General features: G+C 36.5%; 1 pseudogene; it reads right to left on the bottom strand.

Annotated features, from left to right (window-relative positions):
- Positions 1 to 7,784, bottom strand: LOC124982784 (zinc finger and BTB domain-containing protein 14-like; annotated as a pseudogene).
- Positions 7,785 to 18,717: the final 10,933 nt, after the last annotated feature.

Below are 18,717 nucleotides of genomic sequence, written 5' to 3'. Positions count from 1 at the left end.
TCATTCACCAACAGGAGAGCTATTGCTCTGACCACCCCGGCCACCTCTTCCAGTCTGGCCTTTCTGACCACTTCTTCCAGTCTGGCCTTTCTGGCCACCCTGGCGACCCTTGCCTCTTTGGTCATCTCCACTACGTTGCTTTCCATTCGAGCTCTCCTCTCCTCCCTGGACAGTTTGACCCCTGGGGCCATGCAGATGACCTTGGCCTTTCTTCCCACTTTTGCCCTTCTTGCCATGCTGACCTGTGAGTTCTCTTTGACGTTTGACTTCTAATTTCTCTGGTGTTTCTTCAGTTAATTCATCAAGTGCTTAGAAAAAACAATGCAGATCCAGAAAAGAATAAGAAAAGAAAAAGGATAAACTTAATGAAGACAGGTATGGAATGCACTATGGTGAATCTTTTATGGGTAAATCAAGTGTTGTAGAGTACACAAAAGCTTATGACATTCTGTTAAGCTCCACAAATGTATCTGAATGCGAAGACTGGCTTCTTGTCTTTTGATACTAAATACAAATCTAATTTCAAAATCAATTAAAAATTGTTTTGCACCAGGCATGGTAGTACAGGTCTGTAATTCCAGTAACTCAGGAGGCTGAAGCAGGAGGATTCCAAGTTAAAGGTCAGCTTCAGCAACTTAGCCAGGCCCTAAACAAATTAGCAGACTCTGTCACAAAAATTAATTTTTGAAAAGGCGGAGGGGTTGGGGATGTGACTCAGTGGTTAAGTGCCACTGGGTTCAATCCCTGGTATCAAAAAAAAAAAAAAAAAAAAAAGAATTGTTTTGAAGCTGGGTATGTGGTACACTCCTGTAATCCCAGTGACTCAAGAGGCTGAAGCAAGTTCCAAGCCAGTCTGGGCAACTTTCTGAGAACTGCCTCAAAATTAAAATTAATGGTGTGTAGCTCGGTGGTAGTTCAATCCTGGGTTTAATCCCCAACACAAATGAGAGGGAGGAAGAGAAGGAAAGGAAGTGGAGAAGGAGAAGAGGAAGAAGAGAGAAAGATGAGAAAGGTGGGAATGGTGATGTGGCTCAGTGGTAGAATATTTGCCTAGCATTTGTGAGGCCCTGGGATCCCCAGCACTGAAAAAACAAACAAATAAAAAAACATTTTGATATAGCAAATCTTGGAATTGTTGCACAGGTGAAAACCTTATCTCCTTTCAGTACTGGTCTACTCCACAAATCCCTGCTGGTGCAAAGTAACAAACCCCTCAAAAAGAGGAACCTAGGAACTCAGCCCCAAGACCACCAGTATCCTGGTAAGTTTGCTCAGCCTCTGGTACGTGTGACCCCAGCTTTTAGGGTATATACTAAGCAATCAAAATGAATGAAGAAATACTTCAACAAGAAAACTATTACTTGTCACAAAAAGAGTTAAAAACAGTGATATAAAAATTTAACAAACCTAATACCTATTTAATAAGCCTAATACCATTCTACATTTCCAGAACTTGGGTTCATACTTGCATGGGGTTCTGATCAATCACCTAAGAGCATTTTCTGCATTTTTATGAAGTATATTTATTGTTATTAATAACTCAGATGTAATTGTGATTATAAAGAAATCAATTTATTCGATTATTACACTGTGCAGTGTGCTCACCAGTGTAGTGTGTGTAGAGGAATCAAAAATGGAACAGGGGTGGGGTTGGTAGAGTGCTTGCCTCGAATGCACAAAGCCCTTGGTTCGATCCCCAGCACCACAGGGAAAAAAAAAAAAGGAACAGTCACTCACTTCTAAACTGAATACAGAGTGTTCTCAAATTAAAATCATAAAAAGAAGGGGAGAGGCATTTATTGGCAACACTGACAGTAAACACCAGAAAACACAGAGAAACTGATTAGAACTTAAGGATGTCAATTTCCTTGAAAAGTTTTAAAAACACCCAACTAACTATAGCCTTAAATACAATATGCACAATGTTCCACTTGTTTCCACAAAAGCATAATCACTGGCATTCTCTAATCATTCAGTGCAGTCTTAGTCTCAGCTTTCCAGGCACAGTGTTCCTGTCCTCCACCTCTAGCTACAGGCCCTCAGCAGCCAAGAAAGCCCCTGCACCTGTTCCGTGTTGTTCTGGATGGCACTGCGAATAACCAGCTACCTCCCTCTGTGCATATTATTCTGGTGCCTCTTTGGATCAGAGGCCTTGGCAAATGCCAAGTGCAGGAGTCACCACAAAGGGCTGTCCCCTCTGTGTCTCCTTTCATGGTCCTTAAGGTGGGACTTGTGTTTGAAGGCTTTGTCACACTTATGACATGTTGAAGCTCCTTTGTTTCTGTGAACTCTCTTATGCTTCTTTAAGTCTGATAAATGATTTTCCACACAACTCACAACGATAGGCCTTATAATTTTGTGTGGATTTTTAGGTGTTCTTCCAGATAGACCTTCTTCTGTACATATTTCACAAACAAAAAGCCTGTCCATTGTGTGGAGGTTTTCCTGCTCCCTCAATCTGCCTTCATCAGAAAACATCTTAAAACATGCTTGGCAGGCATTGGCATGCTCGGTTCCCATTGGTGACCATACAGCAAATACTCAAACTTCGTGCTACTGGTGGATGTTGTCCATCCTGGCATCTGTTCATCTGCTCATCCTGAGTGTCAGCAATCTCTCCGGGGTGGGCAATTTATGTTGAGGCAATACTTCTCCTTGATTGACTAGTATTTTCATTAAGACTAGATTCATCTTACTTCTGAGAACAGAGTTTATTCAAAAATCAGATACCAAGAATATAACCCAAGTACATCATTAATATCCCCCTTTTTCAAGAAATCTTTGCTGTATACATCTAGTTCTTGACTTCACCAATACATCAGAACGAAGAAAATTTGCTATCTGTTTCTGAAGAGCTGTCTACCTCGAGTTTCTTGAAAAGCTTTTTAACTTAAATGCTTCAGGCTGGAAGAACACATCTGTGTGCTCTGAATTTCACTTCTCAACCACAATTGCAATATCACAAAATTCTTCTTCAAGGCATTGTTCCTTTGGTGTTTTCAGGAACAGAGTTTCAGGAGCATTGTCATCATGTTGAATGGTTTCAGACATACTGATGAAAAACTCCATGAACAACTCAGTTGATTATCTTAAGCACCAAAATATTTAAATCAGAATAACTCTGATCATGGACACACCAGACCAGAAGCCTGGCCCAGTCACAGCACAGCTCCCAACCCCAGCTCCCTGCATTCACTAGCATGTGGACTGGATTTGAATGGACACAGGGGCAGGAACATTGTGGGTGGCAGTGCTTTGGCTTTTTTGTTTTTGTTTTTGTTTTTTTGGTTTGGGGAGGAGCACAACCTGTCCAACCAACCGAGAACCCTTTGCCCCTTTTCTGACAATAATCTTGGGTATATCCAAGCACCATCTTCCAAAAGATTTTGAGTACTTTAAGACCAGTAACAATGCTTCATTCACCTTGTATTCCCAGTGCTGAGGAAAGAGCCCTGCCCGAGTGATTGCTAAGGATTAAGTTTTACCGAATTAGGGTTGAGAGATGAAGATAAGACCTTTCAGGAATTCCCAGATAGGTGTGCCATCACAAAGGAAGCCAAGGCCAGGTACCTTACACATGAAAAAATTCAGAACGAAAGCAGCAACCCTGTACTGAACCTCAGAACACTCTTAAATCCAAAGCAAATCTCTCTCACTCTCTCTTTCGCTCTCTCTCATCTTTGTTTTTAGTTTGGGTCTCTTGTTTTCTGTTTTTGGCTTTTGTGTTCCTTCTGCAATGTAGAACTAAAACTATATGGCAGACTGATTGAGAAAGTAAGTTTTAATGGTTAAATATAATGTTTTCATTCTTTAAAACTACAGGAATTTAGCTGGGCGCAAAGGCACACATCTGTACTTCCAGCAACTCAGGGGTTGAGGCAGGAGGATGGCGAGTTCAAAACCAGCCTCAGCAGATTAGTGAGGCACTTAGCAATTCAGCAAGACCCTGTCTCTAAATAAAATATAAAGGAGGGCTGGGGATGTGACTCAGTGGTTAAGTACCCCCTGGTTCCATCTCCAGTACCAAAAAAAAGAAAAGAAATACAGGAAATTTGAGATTAGATTAGTAAACCAGAGGTTCTTAGACTCCATTTAGAAAAATTCTTAATAACTTAGTTGAATTCAAAATGACTCACATGGTATTTGGGGCTCTTCTTCCTTTTGAGTGACTCCTGAAAGGAAAGAACAAAAGAAGGATGAAATTTGAAATGATGTTAAAAACTGAATGAAAGCATCATTGACAATTAGGAACTAGAAAAAATTCATTAAGCATAAGGGCTTTCATTAAGCAATCAAATTGTTGGTTAATTCATTTTTACTCAATTCTGCCATTTCACTGGTGGAATGGTTTATAATCCATTAGCTCTCTCGTGTACTCTGGTCTTTATTTTATATCTTTCTTCTATATCCACTCCTTCACCCAGGTCATTTAAACTGACTTCAAATTCCTCATTTGAAGTGTGTATGATTAATAATGGCTTTAAAATTCATGCATTCAGAAAAATCAGCATGTAAACAGATACAGGATTTTTGAATTAAAGAATGAATCATCAGTGATAAATTCAGTGTGGAAGAACAAAGTGCAATGGTAAATGCATTCACAGAACAACTATACTACTTTAGGTAAATTATGGGATATCTTTATGCTTCAAGTTACTTATATGTCAGTGGAGATGAAATATTTGCAAATGTAAAGGGCTTACATTATTCAGTTACTAGTCACTGTTTGCAGAAGGATTTGGGGAAATTTATGTACAAATAAGTGGGGTGCCTATGATTCGCTCATGTCCAGACACTGTTTGGATCTCTGATACGAGAAGTCCCAATGTAAAAAAAAAAGGGGGTTGGTACCTATTTAACATATTGCTGAGGACTATTGAAGTGGATGGTCATGTAATTCCTTTTGCCTTTTAGGACTCACTAAACCCAAATTTATTTATTTATTTATTTGTTTATTTATTTATCTATTTATTTATTTTTGTACAGGTGATTGAACCCAGGGGCACTTAATCACTGAGCCACATCTACAGCCCTTTTTTATATTGTATTTAGAGACAAAGTTACTTAGAGCCTAGCTAAATTTCTGAGTTTGGCTTTGAACTCGAGATTCCCCTGCCTCAGCCTCCTGACTCTCTGGGATTACAGGTATGCATCATCACACCCAGCTCCAATATTTATGAACTTTTAAGAGATTAAGAAAAAAGTATGATAGGTTCTAAAGAAAAAAGAAACATGTTGGGCATGATGGCACATGCCTGTAGTCCCAGATACTTGGAAGACTGAAACAGGGGGATCTTGAGTTCAAAACCAGACTCAGAAATTTAGCAAGGCTGTAAGTAACCTAACCAGTCCCTGTCTCAAAATAAAAAATAAAAAGAGCTGAGGATGTGACTCAGTGATTAAGTGCTCATGGGCTCAATCTCCAGCACAGAAATGAAAGAAAGAAAGAAAGAAAGAAAGAAAGAAAGAAAGAAAGAAAGAAAGAAAGAAAGAAAGGCATGCTTAAGTAAGGATTTACCTGTTTTTTGAAGACGATCACGAACTGTATCTAGGATTTTAAAGAGAGAGAAAACTAAGACAAATTTAAAGCATGAGTTAATGGAGTCCAGCTGGGCATTTGTAAAAAGACAGGTAGATTTACATACGAGTTAAGAAAATGCTTAAGAGAACTCTATGGAAAAAAAATATAAATGATTTGGATGCAATGAATCAACACTACCCAAAGTACAGCCCTAATCCTGATCATTGATGGACAAGGGAAGGAGGTCAAATATTTGACTAATTTGCATTATAAGTAATAAAATAGGGAGCCACAATACTTGTAGACAAAATAAAGATGATGTGACAACTTCTAAACAGAGAAAATTTGAGAATCAGAATAATCTGTATCCATGCAGCTCACTGTCTACATTAACATTACTTTGCTATCCAGAACGCTCTTACCCAGCAGACAAATGGTTCAAATATCTATTGATTACTTCAGGAACTTGCCCAAAACTCATTTAAACAAGTATGAGTCTATTCAACTCTTCCACTCCATTGACTGCTTATTCTCCAAGACTTCTCATATAACCTCAGGACCACTGTCTCAGAATCTCATAAATTTTACCCGCTCCAGACAAAGTCTTCATGAAACCAGAACTTAAACCTCTATTTTGAAATATTTCATCTCTGCTCTTCCCCTCTGAGACACTATTAAGGCAAAGTAGCACTCTCCCTCATCACGTTAAGAATAAACTTACTGCCAGGCTCAGTGGCACATGCCTGTAGTGGGAAGTGGGTGACTTTGGGAAGGAAGCCAAGAAATAATTTATCAACAAGAAGATATATCCAGAGCAAAAGAATTTATGTGTTGGATAGGGATATTAACTTGAAAATATTCTTCGCACTTAGGACAAATCCAAGTCATTTCAAAAAATTAAAAGCTAGAATAGTGGTCACAGAGTGAGAGAAAGATCATGTGCTTTGAAAAACAGTAGGGTTGGATCTATAATATATGCATGTCACTTGCTAGTTATTTAAGCTCTGAAAAGTACTTAAAAAGTTATCGTACATATGTGCAATATGGATAATAATACCTATCTCAAATAGTTGCAATGAATAATTAATGACATACTATATGTAAAAGACACAGCACAGACTGTATTCACAGCACATACTTCTTTTGAAATATTTTTCCTCAGAATTTTATTGTTGTTCCCCATCTAATATCCAAATGATCACAAAGCACAGTTGAGGCTCAAAGCATTTTATCATGGACTTTGAAAGATATCTGGTTTGGGAAACTTTTTCCATAAGCAACAAATTTGTCTCAGTTTATGGCAACAGATTTAAAACTCAAATAACCTATTATAATTTTATTTATTGTTTAATATTGCTAGCAGTAAACAGTTTAATATCGTTTAATATTCCCATTGTATTGACTTAGGCTACTTCTACATAGTGAAACAACATTTGATAAGGAAGTAAAATTTGATTCTAATTTTTCATAGTTTACCTTATAAAGTGTGTTTGATAATTTTGGAAATTTTAGTCATTTCCCATTTAAACAATGATCTGAGTTTTTGTTCTGCATCTGCATATTTGATACCTTTAAGATATGTCACCCATCTTTTGTATGTGATTTACAGATTTATAATTAGCCTTTTACTTTTATTATATATAAATTCCTTCATTATTACCTAAAATTACCCATTTCTAGGAATCTATAGCTTTACTCTAAATGCTTATCTGAGAATTGCATTATCAGATTTGCGTGTTAAAAGGATTAGTAACATATTGAAAAAATGTAATAATACCTGTGTAGCATCAAAAATTTGATTAAATAAATAAAAATTTAATCAAAATTTCCAATGTCTTAATGTTCAAGTGTTTGATGTCAAGGAAACAAGATATCTAGATGCATTACAGAATTTTTACTCAATTTATAGGCCATCTTACAAAATGAATGAATATCTGAAGATCCATATGTATTATAATTATAAAAGTTATACCATGGAGATGCTGGTTTAAGATGTAGGCAAAGATTTTCAGAGAGATATTTGCCATCAGTGAAAAATAATGTAGAAACTAATGTTGCCTCCCCTTTTATTAGCCTACTCTCTGAATACAAACTACTGAATTTTTGAAAAGAGTCTATTAAACTCTGCTCTTCTCCACAAATTTTCACCCCCTTTTCTGTCGTATGACCCCTACTTCCTCTTACCATCATCTGCCCTATGAGCTGAGCTCAGGGCCAGCAGGGCCATTGAGAACAGGACCAGCAGCATCCTGATGGTAGCCATGGCTTCTCTCTGCCTTGATGCTGGAGAAACTTCAGAGCACTCTTTAATAAGACCCAGAAGAACAATGTCACTTTTGAAGCTCATGAGTTGGACACTTCTCACCCATATCTAAATTTCTATATGAGCTTTAGCCAGATTTGCTGAGTTGGGTTAAAGGGCTCATCAAGTTTCTCAAGGGAAAAACAAGAATTTCATCAGGTTATTTGAAACAAACAAATTAGTTCTAATTACCGGCATTAATAACTGTCTTCCATGTTTTAATATCCTATCCAGAACCATGATTTTGTGTTCTATTACTAGATCCAACATTGCTCAAGCTGTCCATATGCCAGTTCCTTCAGGCTCCTTTCCTGTAAGATGAGCCAATAGAATCCTCATTAAATGAAAGGCTAAAATAACAGAAATAAAACCACAAGATGAAAAAACAACAAAGGGTAAACAAAGTCTAGGTTAAGCTATCTTGCATGTCTTGAAAAAATGAAAGCAGTTGCCAATAAGAGACTAAACCCAACTTCAGATTCTGAAGACTATAATTGTTCAGAATATGCTTGAGTTCATGAATTGAATAGACTAAGAAATCTTACAACTAAAAACAGAATAATGAGTGAGTTGGAAAATAATATCCTGTAAGACTCATTCAGTTAATGAAAGGTGTTCAGCTAAGAGTATGAATAAGAATATTGTTCTTAGTTGCACAAAATGCAGAGCAATCTCATTGGTATAGCCCTGGAAGGTACAAAAGATGTTACTGATTTATGAAAGAAAGACATAAAGACATGGGAGGCTGAGACAGGAAGATGGAAAGTTCAAAGCCAGCCTCAGCAAACTTAGCCATATCCTGTCTCAAAATAAAAAATAAAAAGGGCCAGGGGATGTGGCTCAGTGGTTAAGTGCCCCTGGGTTCAATCCCCAGTACCAAAATAAAAAAAGAAAGAAAGAAAGAAGAGGAGGAAGAGGAGAAGAGGAAGAAGAAGGAGAAGAAAGAAAAGAAAGAAAATTATATATAAAATAAATAATTATATATAAAATAATTTCTTAGAAGTATTTAAGTTGTCTTAGATGATTTTATTCACTTTTAAATTGTCTTAGGTATCCTATAATAATATGAAAATTAATTTCTTAAAAGTATTAAAACTTGAAATACTAGATTGAGTTCTCTGGGGAAAATTAATTTCTTATTCCTGAATGTGCTTGGGCACAAGGAATCTATAGCTAGCATGCAAAAATTGAGACTACTGGAAGTACAATCATTGTGATCAGCTCTCTCTAAAATGCTATCAATGGAAGTCTTCTACTTTCTCCAGATGAAAATCCAAAGTGTTACATGACTTCTCTTATCACTTTTTTTTTTTTCAGCATAGGGGATTGAACCCAGAGGTGCTTAACCACTGAAGCACATCCCTAGTCTTTTTAAAAATTTTTAAATTAGAGACAGGGTCTCATTGAATTTCTTAGGGCCTCCCTAAGTTGCTAAGGCTGGCTTTGAACCTGTGATACTCCTGCCTCAGCCTCCAGAGCAACTGGGATTACTTACAGGCATGAGCCACCTCACCTGGCCCTCTGATCACTCTTAAATAATAAAAATTGAAGAATCATTTTATCTCAAAACACAATCAATTCAATACATTAAAATATGCAGTCCCATGTAATGATCATAGTTTTGATATTCAATTAAAGTCACAGTTATTTTTCCAGCCAGCTAAGATCTTCTATAGGCCTTTTATAAATCAATAACTCTCTGTGTACTTTCCAGGACCACTCTTTCTTACCTTCTACAGACCTTAGCTCCTGGTTCAGCTTTTAGTTATCCTTTAGTCACCTATATATGTTCCAAGAAAATATACTTTCTCCTCTGGTTCTTTCTCCCAAAAAGATATCAAGAATTCTCCATGTGACTTCAAATATATTATTATAATTTACTTATTTTTCAAGATATTTCTTACTTTTTCTTTCATTTAATTGCCAAAGTTAATTTTTAAAAGTTCACATTTGAGGGCATTTTTATCCAGAATATATAAAGAACTCGAAAAAACACCAAAAAAATTAATAAACGGGCAAAAGAACTAAACATATTCTTCACAAAAGAAGAAATACAAATGGCCAACAAATATATGAAAGAATGTTCAACATCTCCAGCAATTAGGGAAATGCAAATCAAAATTACATTGAGTTGTCATCTCACTTCAGTCAGAATGACAATTTTCAAGAAAACAAGTGTGAACAAGGATGTGGGGGAAAAGGTACATTCATACACTGTTGGTGGGTTCAAATTAGTGCAATCACTATGGAAAGCAATATAGAGATTCCTCAACTAGGAATGGAACAACCATATGACCAGCTACCCCACTCTTTGGTATATATCCAAAAGATCCAAAATCAGCATATTATAGGAATACAACCACATCCGTGTTGACAGAAGCATAATTCACAATAGCCAAGCTATGTAACCAAGAGATGAATGGACAAAGAAAATGTAGTATACATACACAATGGAACATTACTCAGTCATAAAGAAGAATAAAATTATGGTATTTGCTGATAAATTGATGAAACTGGATACCGTCATGCTAAGTAAAATAAAACAGACTTAGAAAGTCAAAAGTTGAATGTTTTCTAATATGCAGAAGCATATAAGAGGATATGCTTTTATAATAAAGGGAAAAAGAGAGAAAGAGACAGGGAAAGGGGGAAATTTCATCAAAATAGAAGAAAGATCAGTGGATGAGATGAAGGGGACTGGAAGGAGGGAAAAGGGATGAGATAAGGAAAGAACAGTGGAATGAATCTAGCCTAACTTACCTATTTACGTGTATGAATATACCACAGTGAATTTCACCATTATATATATCCACAGACACTAACTAAAACAACAACAACAAAAAAACAAAAACAAAAACAAACAAAAAAACACCTAAAAGTAACCAGCCAGCACAAAATCAGTAGAGTAGAGGGAAGGGAAAGGGGAAATACTGGGGACTGAATTAAAGCAAATTACATTCCATGCCTTTGTTATTATTTTTGTCTGTTTGTTTTTAGAGACACAAACACTAAGTTACATCTCCAGCCCTTTTTTAATTTTATTTTTTTATTTAGAGACAGGGTCTCACTGTCAGTAGTGAACTCCATAGCCTTGGACAGCAAGACGGCTGTTTCTGGGAATCTCTCAGTGCCATGGTGCTGAAAGACAGGCCTGTTTGCAGGTGGCCACTCTTAGTGGGGCAGAGTCCATGCCTGGCGTGGGATTTACAGGTTCCATAGCTTTGAACTCAGATGTCTGCTGCCCTGGGGTGAAAGAAATATGGGTGTACTTGATAGCTTTGAGGGGCCAGCTGTCCAGAGCCTAGAAAAGATATTGCAAAATAGATAAGCTCTAATTAAACTATTCCTGCTTGACTTTGCTTTTTGTTTACCTTGAAGAACTTTTTCTCACAATAAATCGCTTTGATGTGTTTCCCTATGAAATAAAAGGATATGTAGGTTTTCTCTCTTTGTTAGGAATCAAATCCAACAGGACTGTTTCACCCACCAAGAACTCACTGTTACACTATTTCATGTCTTTTGTTTTCATTTCCTAATATTTCCTTAAACTTTCATTCTCTCAACCAGCTCTCAACCTCCATACAGTCAACTTCTTCCTCACTATGCAGGACACAGCGAGATCTCACTAAGTTGCTTAGGGCCTTGCTAAGTTGTTGAGACTGGCCTCTTGCCTCAGCCTCCCCAGCCACTGGAATTACAGGCATGTACCACTGCACCTGGCTCTATGCCTTTATTACTATGTCAAAATGATTCCCAATGTTATGGAAAACTAAAAAGAATCAATAAAAAGGAAAAAAAAATAGTACAGTCTTGCTTCTTTCATTCTATTCTTTTCATTCATGAAATATACAATAGATATAGATACATATATAACTAGATGAATGATGGATGGATGTGAATGGATGGATGGATGAATGGATGGGTAGATAGATCATAGATCAGTAGATAAATCATAATATGTTTATTGCAGTAATATGTACCAGATATTGCTCTAAGTGCTTAACATGCACATGTATCAATTCATTTAATATTCACATAATTTTAATTTTGAAGCAGGAGGATCACAAGTTGAAAGCAAGCCTCAGCAACTTAGCAAGATCCTGTCTCAAAATAAAAAATGGAAAGGGCTGGGAATGTGGCTCAGTGGTTAACACCCCTAGATTCAACCCCTGGTACTAAAATGTACATAATATTTTAGCCAGGAAGAGTGGCACACACCTGTAACCCCAGCTATTCCAGGGGCTGAGGCAGGATGATCCTAAGTTTCAGGCCAACTGGTGCAACATAGCTGAATTCTATCTCAAAATAAAATTTTTAAAAGGGCTGGGGATATAGCTCAGTGCTTTTCCAGCATATGCTAGGTCCTGGGTTCAACTCCAAAGACCATAAAATATTTAATTTATTTAGTATCTTTCTATATTATTTAACTTTATTTATAAAGATAATCCTCATTTACATTTACTTTTTGAAATTTAGTTTCAGCCTCTTCCAGCAATTCTCTATAAGGTTTACCAATATCTTAATAGCCAAATGTGTACTCTATTGACATTGGCAATAGTTGATTTTAACATTTGCACTAGTTCAGATTTTAAATGACCCTCAAAGGCCTGCGTGTTGGAGGTTTGGTTCCCAAGGAGGAGTTACTGAGAGATGGTGAAAATTTTAAGAGGTGAGTCTAGCAGAATGTCACTGGCACATGCCCTTAAGAGGACTATGGAACCCCAGCACCTCCTACTCATTAGCTCCCTGGCCATGAGTTGAACGGTTTTGTTCCATTGTGTGCTCTCAGCACAGCCTCCACCACTGAAGGGCCAACTGATCATGGATGAGTACCTCCAAAACTGGACCCCAAAATAAATCTTCTCCTCTTGATAAGTTGGTGATCTCCAGCACTCACCACAGTGGTGGGAAGCTGACTAACACAACATTTTTCAAGGACATATACTTTCTGCTTTTGTTTCCTTTGATGATTTCTACCAAAACTTTTTTTCAATAGGTTCTTCTGTTAGCTCATTATTCTCCTCTTAAACTTTCTTTGCTGACTCTTATTTTTCTACTTAATCATTCACACATTCACCAATATTTAATGGGTACATACTAAGGTTTGTCACTGTTAGATAGTGGGTGTTAATAAACACTGTCATTGCCTACAGAACTTAAAATCTAATGTAACTTTAAAAAGCAACTTTATGAAGTTATAAATCTAACATTTCTAACAATATAAATCCAAATTAAAATACCACTAAAAATTTTGAAAAGCCTCATATTCTCCCAGGTTCCATCTCTGATTCTCTAATCACTCAACTATTAATCCTGAGACATCTCATCCTACACACAGCTTCAATAATTGTTTATGGCATAATAATCCTATATCTAAATCCAAGACTTTCATTTGTCTCCTAAACTTTAAGTCTATATCTTTTTAATAAATATCACTGTCTGTTGTGTTCCTATTCTCTGCCTTCTATGCAGATGCTGCTTTCAAATGGACTAAGTCAGAAATCTGGATTCTGTTCTCAACTCCTTTCATTCTCTTCCTCCACCTGCTTCCCAACTTTGTCCCTATTAATTCTATGCCCCCCTTACTGTTACAACTGTCACACCATTCAGAATTTCATCGCTTCCTTTTTGGATTAGTACAACTTCTCAACTTCTTTCTGCCACCATTAACTCCAATTGATGTGTTTCCATCAAAGTTACCATTTTAACTTTTCCAATAGAATAATTCATTTTCTAACATTACTGGGTGAGATTGAATCTGAACATGACAGATAAACCACTTAGCAATATGGCTTCACTTGAATTTATAGCTTCATATGCTACTACCCTGTCCAATTGTAATCACATGTAATAACCAAATTAGCCTCCTGGCCATTCCCTGGAAAATGACATATATTATCTTAACTTTATGCCCTTTCTTTTGATAATTTTTAAATCTTGAAACTCTGCGAGCATGCTTTTCTTTTTCTTTGTAGAGAAATAAGCCTAGGTATTCTTAAACTTTTTTTTTTTTTTTTTTTTTTTTGAGAAGCCTTCCCTGATTCCCATTGGGAAAAAATTAAGAATTTTGCAAGTTGTTGATATTGTCACATACACCTTAGAACAGTTATAGTCTAAACACTTAAACTATATGTGTTTATAGGCTATAAACAGTCTAGATGTGTTTGTAAGTGCTATACTGCAGTGTCTTTCAAAGTAGGAAATTTGTCTCATTCATTTTGTAATCTTTAGCACTCCACATACACCTGGTATTTGACAAGTACTCAAAAGATAATTGTTGAATTACACTGTTCAATTTTAAAGATTGTGAACATTGCCCGATGTGGTGGTGCACATCTGTAATTCCAGCGGCTCCAGAGGCTGAGGCAGGAAGATCAGGATTTCAAAGCCAGACTCAGCAAGTTAGCAAGGCCCTAAGGAATTCAGCAAGACCCTGTCTCTAAACAAAATATTAGAAAGGGCTGGGGATGTGGTTCAGTGGTTAAGCCCTGCTGGGTTCAATCCAAAAAAAAAGAAAGAAAGAAAAAAGAGAGAGGGAGGGCTGAAGGAGGGAGGGAGGGAGGAAGGAAGAAAGGAAGAAAAAAAGGTCATGAACATTTTATAATTATCTTTTCCCCCTTTCTCACCTGAAAAAGATAATACATTCCTCTTTTGATCTAGGCCTACCTGGCAAAATTGTGTTTTTGATCTCATTCTCCCCTGCCTTCTCTGGCATTCATTTTTGTATTTTGCTTCCCCTTCTTTGCATCTTCAGTCTTCACTAACTCTTCTATCTAAAGTAAAAAATTTCTGAATTCTCCCTTAGCCTAAAAAAAAGGAATCTTCCATAAACTTTTCTAACCTATTGGGTTACATTTGATGTTCTTATTGCAACTCTCACTCACTTTAAACCATCCTGATGTTGCAGGTTCATGCACCATGACAAAGGAGCCCTGGACATGGATATGGTTGGTAGGAGCTGTTCTCCAGCCAATCAGTTTAATGTGAACCTACAGTGGATCTACAAATAAAGTCTGTTTAATGAGAAAAATTTTTTTAAAAATAAAGTAAGGGGATGGGGATATAGCTCAGTTGGTACAGTGCTTGCCTTGCAAGCACAAGGCCCTGGGTTCGATCCCCAGCACCACAAAAAAAAAAAAAAAAAAAAAAAAAGTAAAACTATCCTAAAAATATTCCTTCTAGAGATCCTAGTTTATTCCTGACCATCAAGCTTAGTAATATTGCCTTAGTCTTTCTGTCCGCACTCCTTTAAAACTTGATATATTACTATATGTTTCTTGCCTTTCAAAGTCTTTTTTCTTGAACTCTGACACTGAAATCTCTTGATTCATTATGTATCCTTTTTATTTTTATCTGCTTCATTTATTCATGTCATGTAACTATGCTAAATGGGAAGACATATACCACTAACTACTTGCCCAATATTCATTTTTATCATTTTCCTTACAGAGACACAATGCTAATTAGGGTAGCAGTGTGGCTGGTTTAAAATATTAATTTTCAGCAGCTCTTGTTACTGAGGATGATCAAGAGCATAACTTCAGATAATTAGGTTATTTGAAGCCTACTGAGTAGTGTTTCTGAGAAGACTTTACACCCAGGGTAAGGGAAAGAAGAGCAGATACGTAGGGCAAAATAGTTCCACATTGACAATTTTTGCTTCAGCTTCTTACTTCCTGAAAGGCAAATGCAATGCTCACACCATAAGAGCCATCTTGCTATTTGGACCACAACATGAGGATAAGTAGCTACATGATCAGTATGATAGAAATGAAGGTAGAAGCCAGGTGTAGAGGCATACACCTGTAATCTCAGCAACTTGGAAAACTGAGACAATAGGATCCCAAGCTCAAGGCTAGCTTCAGTAATTTAGCAAGACTCTCAGAAACTTAGTGAGACCCTATCTCAAGATAAAATAAAATAAAAAGCACTGGGGACATAACTCAGTGGTAAAGTGTTCTTGGGTTTAATCCCCAATACCAAAAAAAAAAAAAAAAAATCAATGAAAGTAGAAAAATCTCTAGTTCTTGATAGCATAACTAAAATTCTGCCCTAACCCTGGTCTCAGGATATCCACTGTTAGAACAAAAATAATAGGTTAAATGGCTAGGAATTAGAAATGCAACAGAATGAATTCATTCCTAACTGACCCATCAAACTTATAACTTTGACCTTGTCAATGTCAATAATTTCCATCATTTCAACCATCACATCTATAGAGATCATTTATGAAGTCAGCTGATCATTGGAGTGGAACATAAAAATTTATGCCAGCTGCTTAACTGATTGGATGTTGAGAAAATAAGACCCTAAGGCATGACCTCTTATTTTATAGGACTAGTCACGAGAATGACCTTTTTAAATTAGGAAGGCCTTTCTTAATTGGGTAAGTGTGAGATAATAATTCATCAGTTATTACAGAAAGAGTTGAACAGTCCTTCACTAACTAGTGTATACTCATTTTTCAAAATTCTGTGGGTGTGATTTCAGAATGATTTGTGGAAGAAGCTGAGGGATCCTTCTGCAAGGGAAGAATGTAAGACATCCTCTCTCTGAGATTTGCCATTGGGGAGTCCTGCCACAGAAAATGAGGCATCTCCCTCTGTAGCCCAGTGGGAAAGGCTGTGGGGCCCATAAGTATAGAAAGCGATGAAGAAAGTAGGTCACTTCCCTAAGTGTATAACAGGAAGTGGGAATAGAGTGGTTTTGAAGATGGGAGTCTGCAGAGAACCCACTGGAAGGCACACTTGAGTTCTGGATTTGTGTTTGGTTATGAGCAGCTACTTTGAGATTTGTGGAACAAATCTAGTATAGAACTCACTCTTGACAACATAAATTGGTCATTAGGGCCATCTCCATATCATGGCTAAAGTCAAGAACGTAGGCATTTATTTTGCATTCTTCTCTTGAAAATAATCCTCAGGGAAACTGCTTCCATAAAAACTGGTTGTTTAAATAATCTGTGGACTTACCAATTCTACAGAATATAATTCAGTCATTAAAAAGAATTCAGGGTTGGGGATGTGACACAGTGGTAGAGTCCTGGGTTCAATCCTCAGCACTAAAAGAAAAAAAATTAAATAAAAAAAGAATTCAGTAGACAGAAATATTATGAATATAGAAAGTAAACCATGTTATTCAATAAAAATAAACAATATTATCCCATTTGTATATAAAAAATGCCTATCTATCAATATGTGCATGAAAGTGAAACAGGCCAATCCCAAAAAAACAAAGGCCAAATACTTTCTCTGATAAGTGCATGACAGTATATAACGAGGTGGGGTGGCAGGGGGAAGAGAAGAATGAAGGAACTTTGGATGGTGTAGAGGAAAATGGTGTGGGAGGGGGTGGGGGACAGAAAGGTAGTAGAATGAAACAGTATTATGCTATGTATATGTATGATTACATGAATGGTGTGAATCTACATTGTGTACAACCATAGTAATAAAAAGTTGTACCCCATTTGTGTACAATGAATCAAAATGCAGTCTATAAAAATAAACAAGATTTTAATAAAAAAATTTAAAAATATGTTTATGAGTTTAGTAGTATGTTCATTTTATGGAGATGGAGAGAGATTGGTGTTCGGAAAATTATAGGAAAAAATTATATTGATGATTTTTTTCTAGAAATATATTTGTGGAGGTGAGTTTGACTTTTTACAATCCTTCTACATTATTTAAGCTTTTTATAATGATGATTTTTTAATACTTAAAGCTACTAATAAAACTGAGGTTCCTTGCCATTGAGTTATTGTCTGACAGAAGTAGAGGCCCACCCTACAATTTGCCTTCAGCCTCGACTTCCTGATTCTTCGTTTGTTTCTGCCAGGTTCAGATCTTGGCCTTCAACCATGTCCTCAAGTCCAGTGTTTGGTCCAGTAATGGCACATTCCTTTCTGTCATCAAGTAATTACTTGACCCTCCAAGGCTATGACATTTACCTGCTTTCACTTAGTAACTGACTTTTACTCTAACTCCTAAATTACAGACCTTCCTTCTGAATGTAATCTTGCCTTCACTAGCTGCTCTTTATAATTAATAGAAGTCATGACCTTGACTTCCAAGTTGTTTATGCCCAACTTTGAGCTGAGCATCAATTTCTATGATTAACTCTTAGTAAACCTGTATTGATTATATGCCCAAAGTATTGTGTAAGTCCTTTTATCCATTCCATTATTTAATTTTATTCTAACAACCTTGAAAAATAAGTGCTATTCTCATTCCAATGTTACAACTAAATAGAGGTGTAGATTATAATTGTCTAATAAGTCCTAATGATGAGACCTGATTTAGGTTCATTTAACCCAGGCAGGACACATGCCTTTAACCACACATAAATATTATTCCTCTTCAATATCTTATTTTTTTCTGTCTCATTTTAAGTTGTGTTATATTCCTTACTTACTCATAAAATTTCTCTAATGGGCTAGCAATATTTGGTCATTCTTCTTGGAACAGATCATACAAGTCAAGGGACATCTTTCCTTACATTTACTCTTTACTTTTGTCCTAACTTCTTTATAGCTTTTGTGCTTAACAAAAAAAAAAAAAAAAAAGTAAAAAACCCAATCAATATCAGCTTACTGATACTCTTACAGTTGGATCAAACATTATTATAAGACCTCCAAAATCAAATGTCATCTCATAATTACATAGCATGGTAGAAAATCTGGAGGACTAGAAATCAGAGTCAACATGTGCTAGCAATAAGTTAAAGGCAAAAGACCTGGATCTCAAAGGGAAGGTTTATGTGGAATCACCAGCTCCTATAGAATTCTAGTTTTTTAAAATATCTATACATATTATTTGCAAATCTTTCCTCTCAAGGGTTCACCCATTCATATTCACTAGTTTGATCAGAAATTTCAGGCCCGGCGTCGCCTGCGCGG

This window comes from Sciurus carolinensis, chromosome 4 (assembly GCF_902686445.1).
Source record: "Sciurus carolinensis chromosome 4, mSciCar1.2, whole genome shotgun sequence".
Lineage (NCBI taxonomy): Eukaryota > Metazoa > Chordata > Mammalia > Rodentia > Sciuridae > Sciurus > Sciurus carolinensis.
Note: the sequence above shows the minus strand (reverse complement) of the source record. Positions and strands in the feature narration are given on the sequence as shown.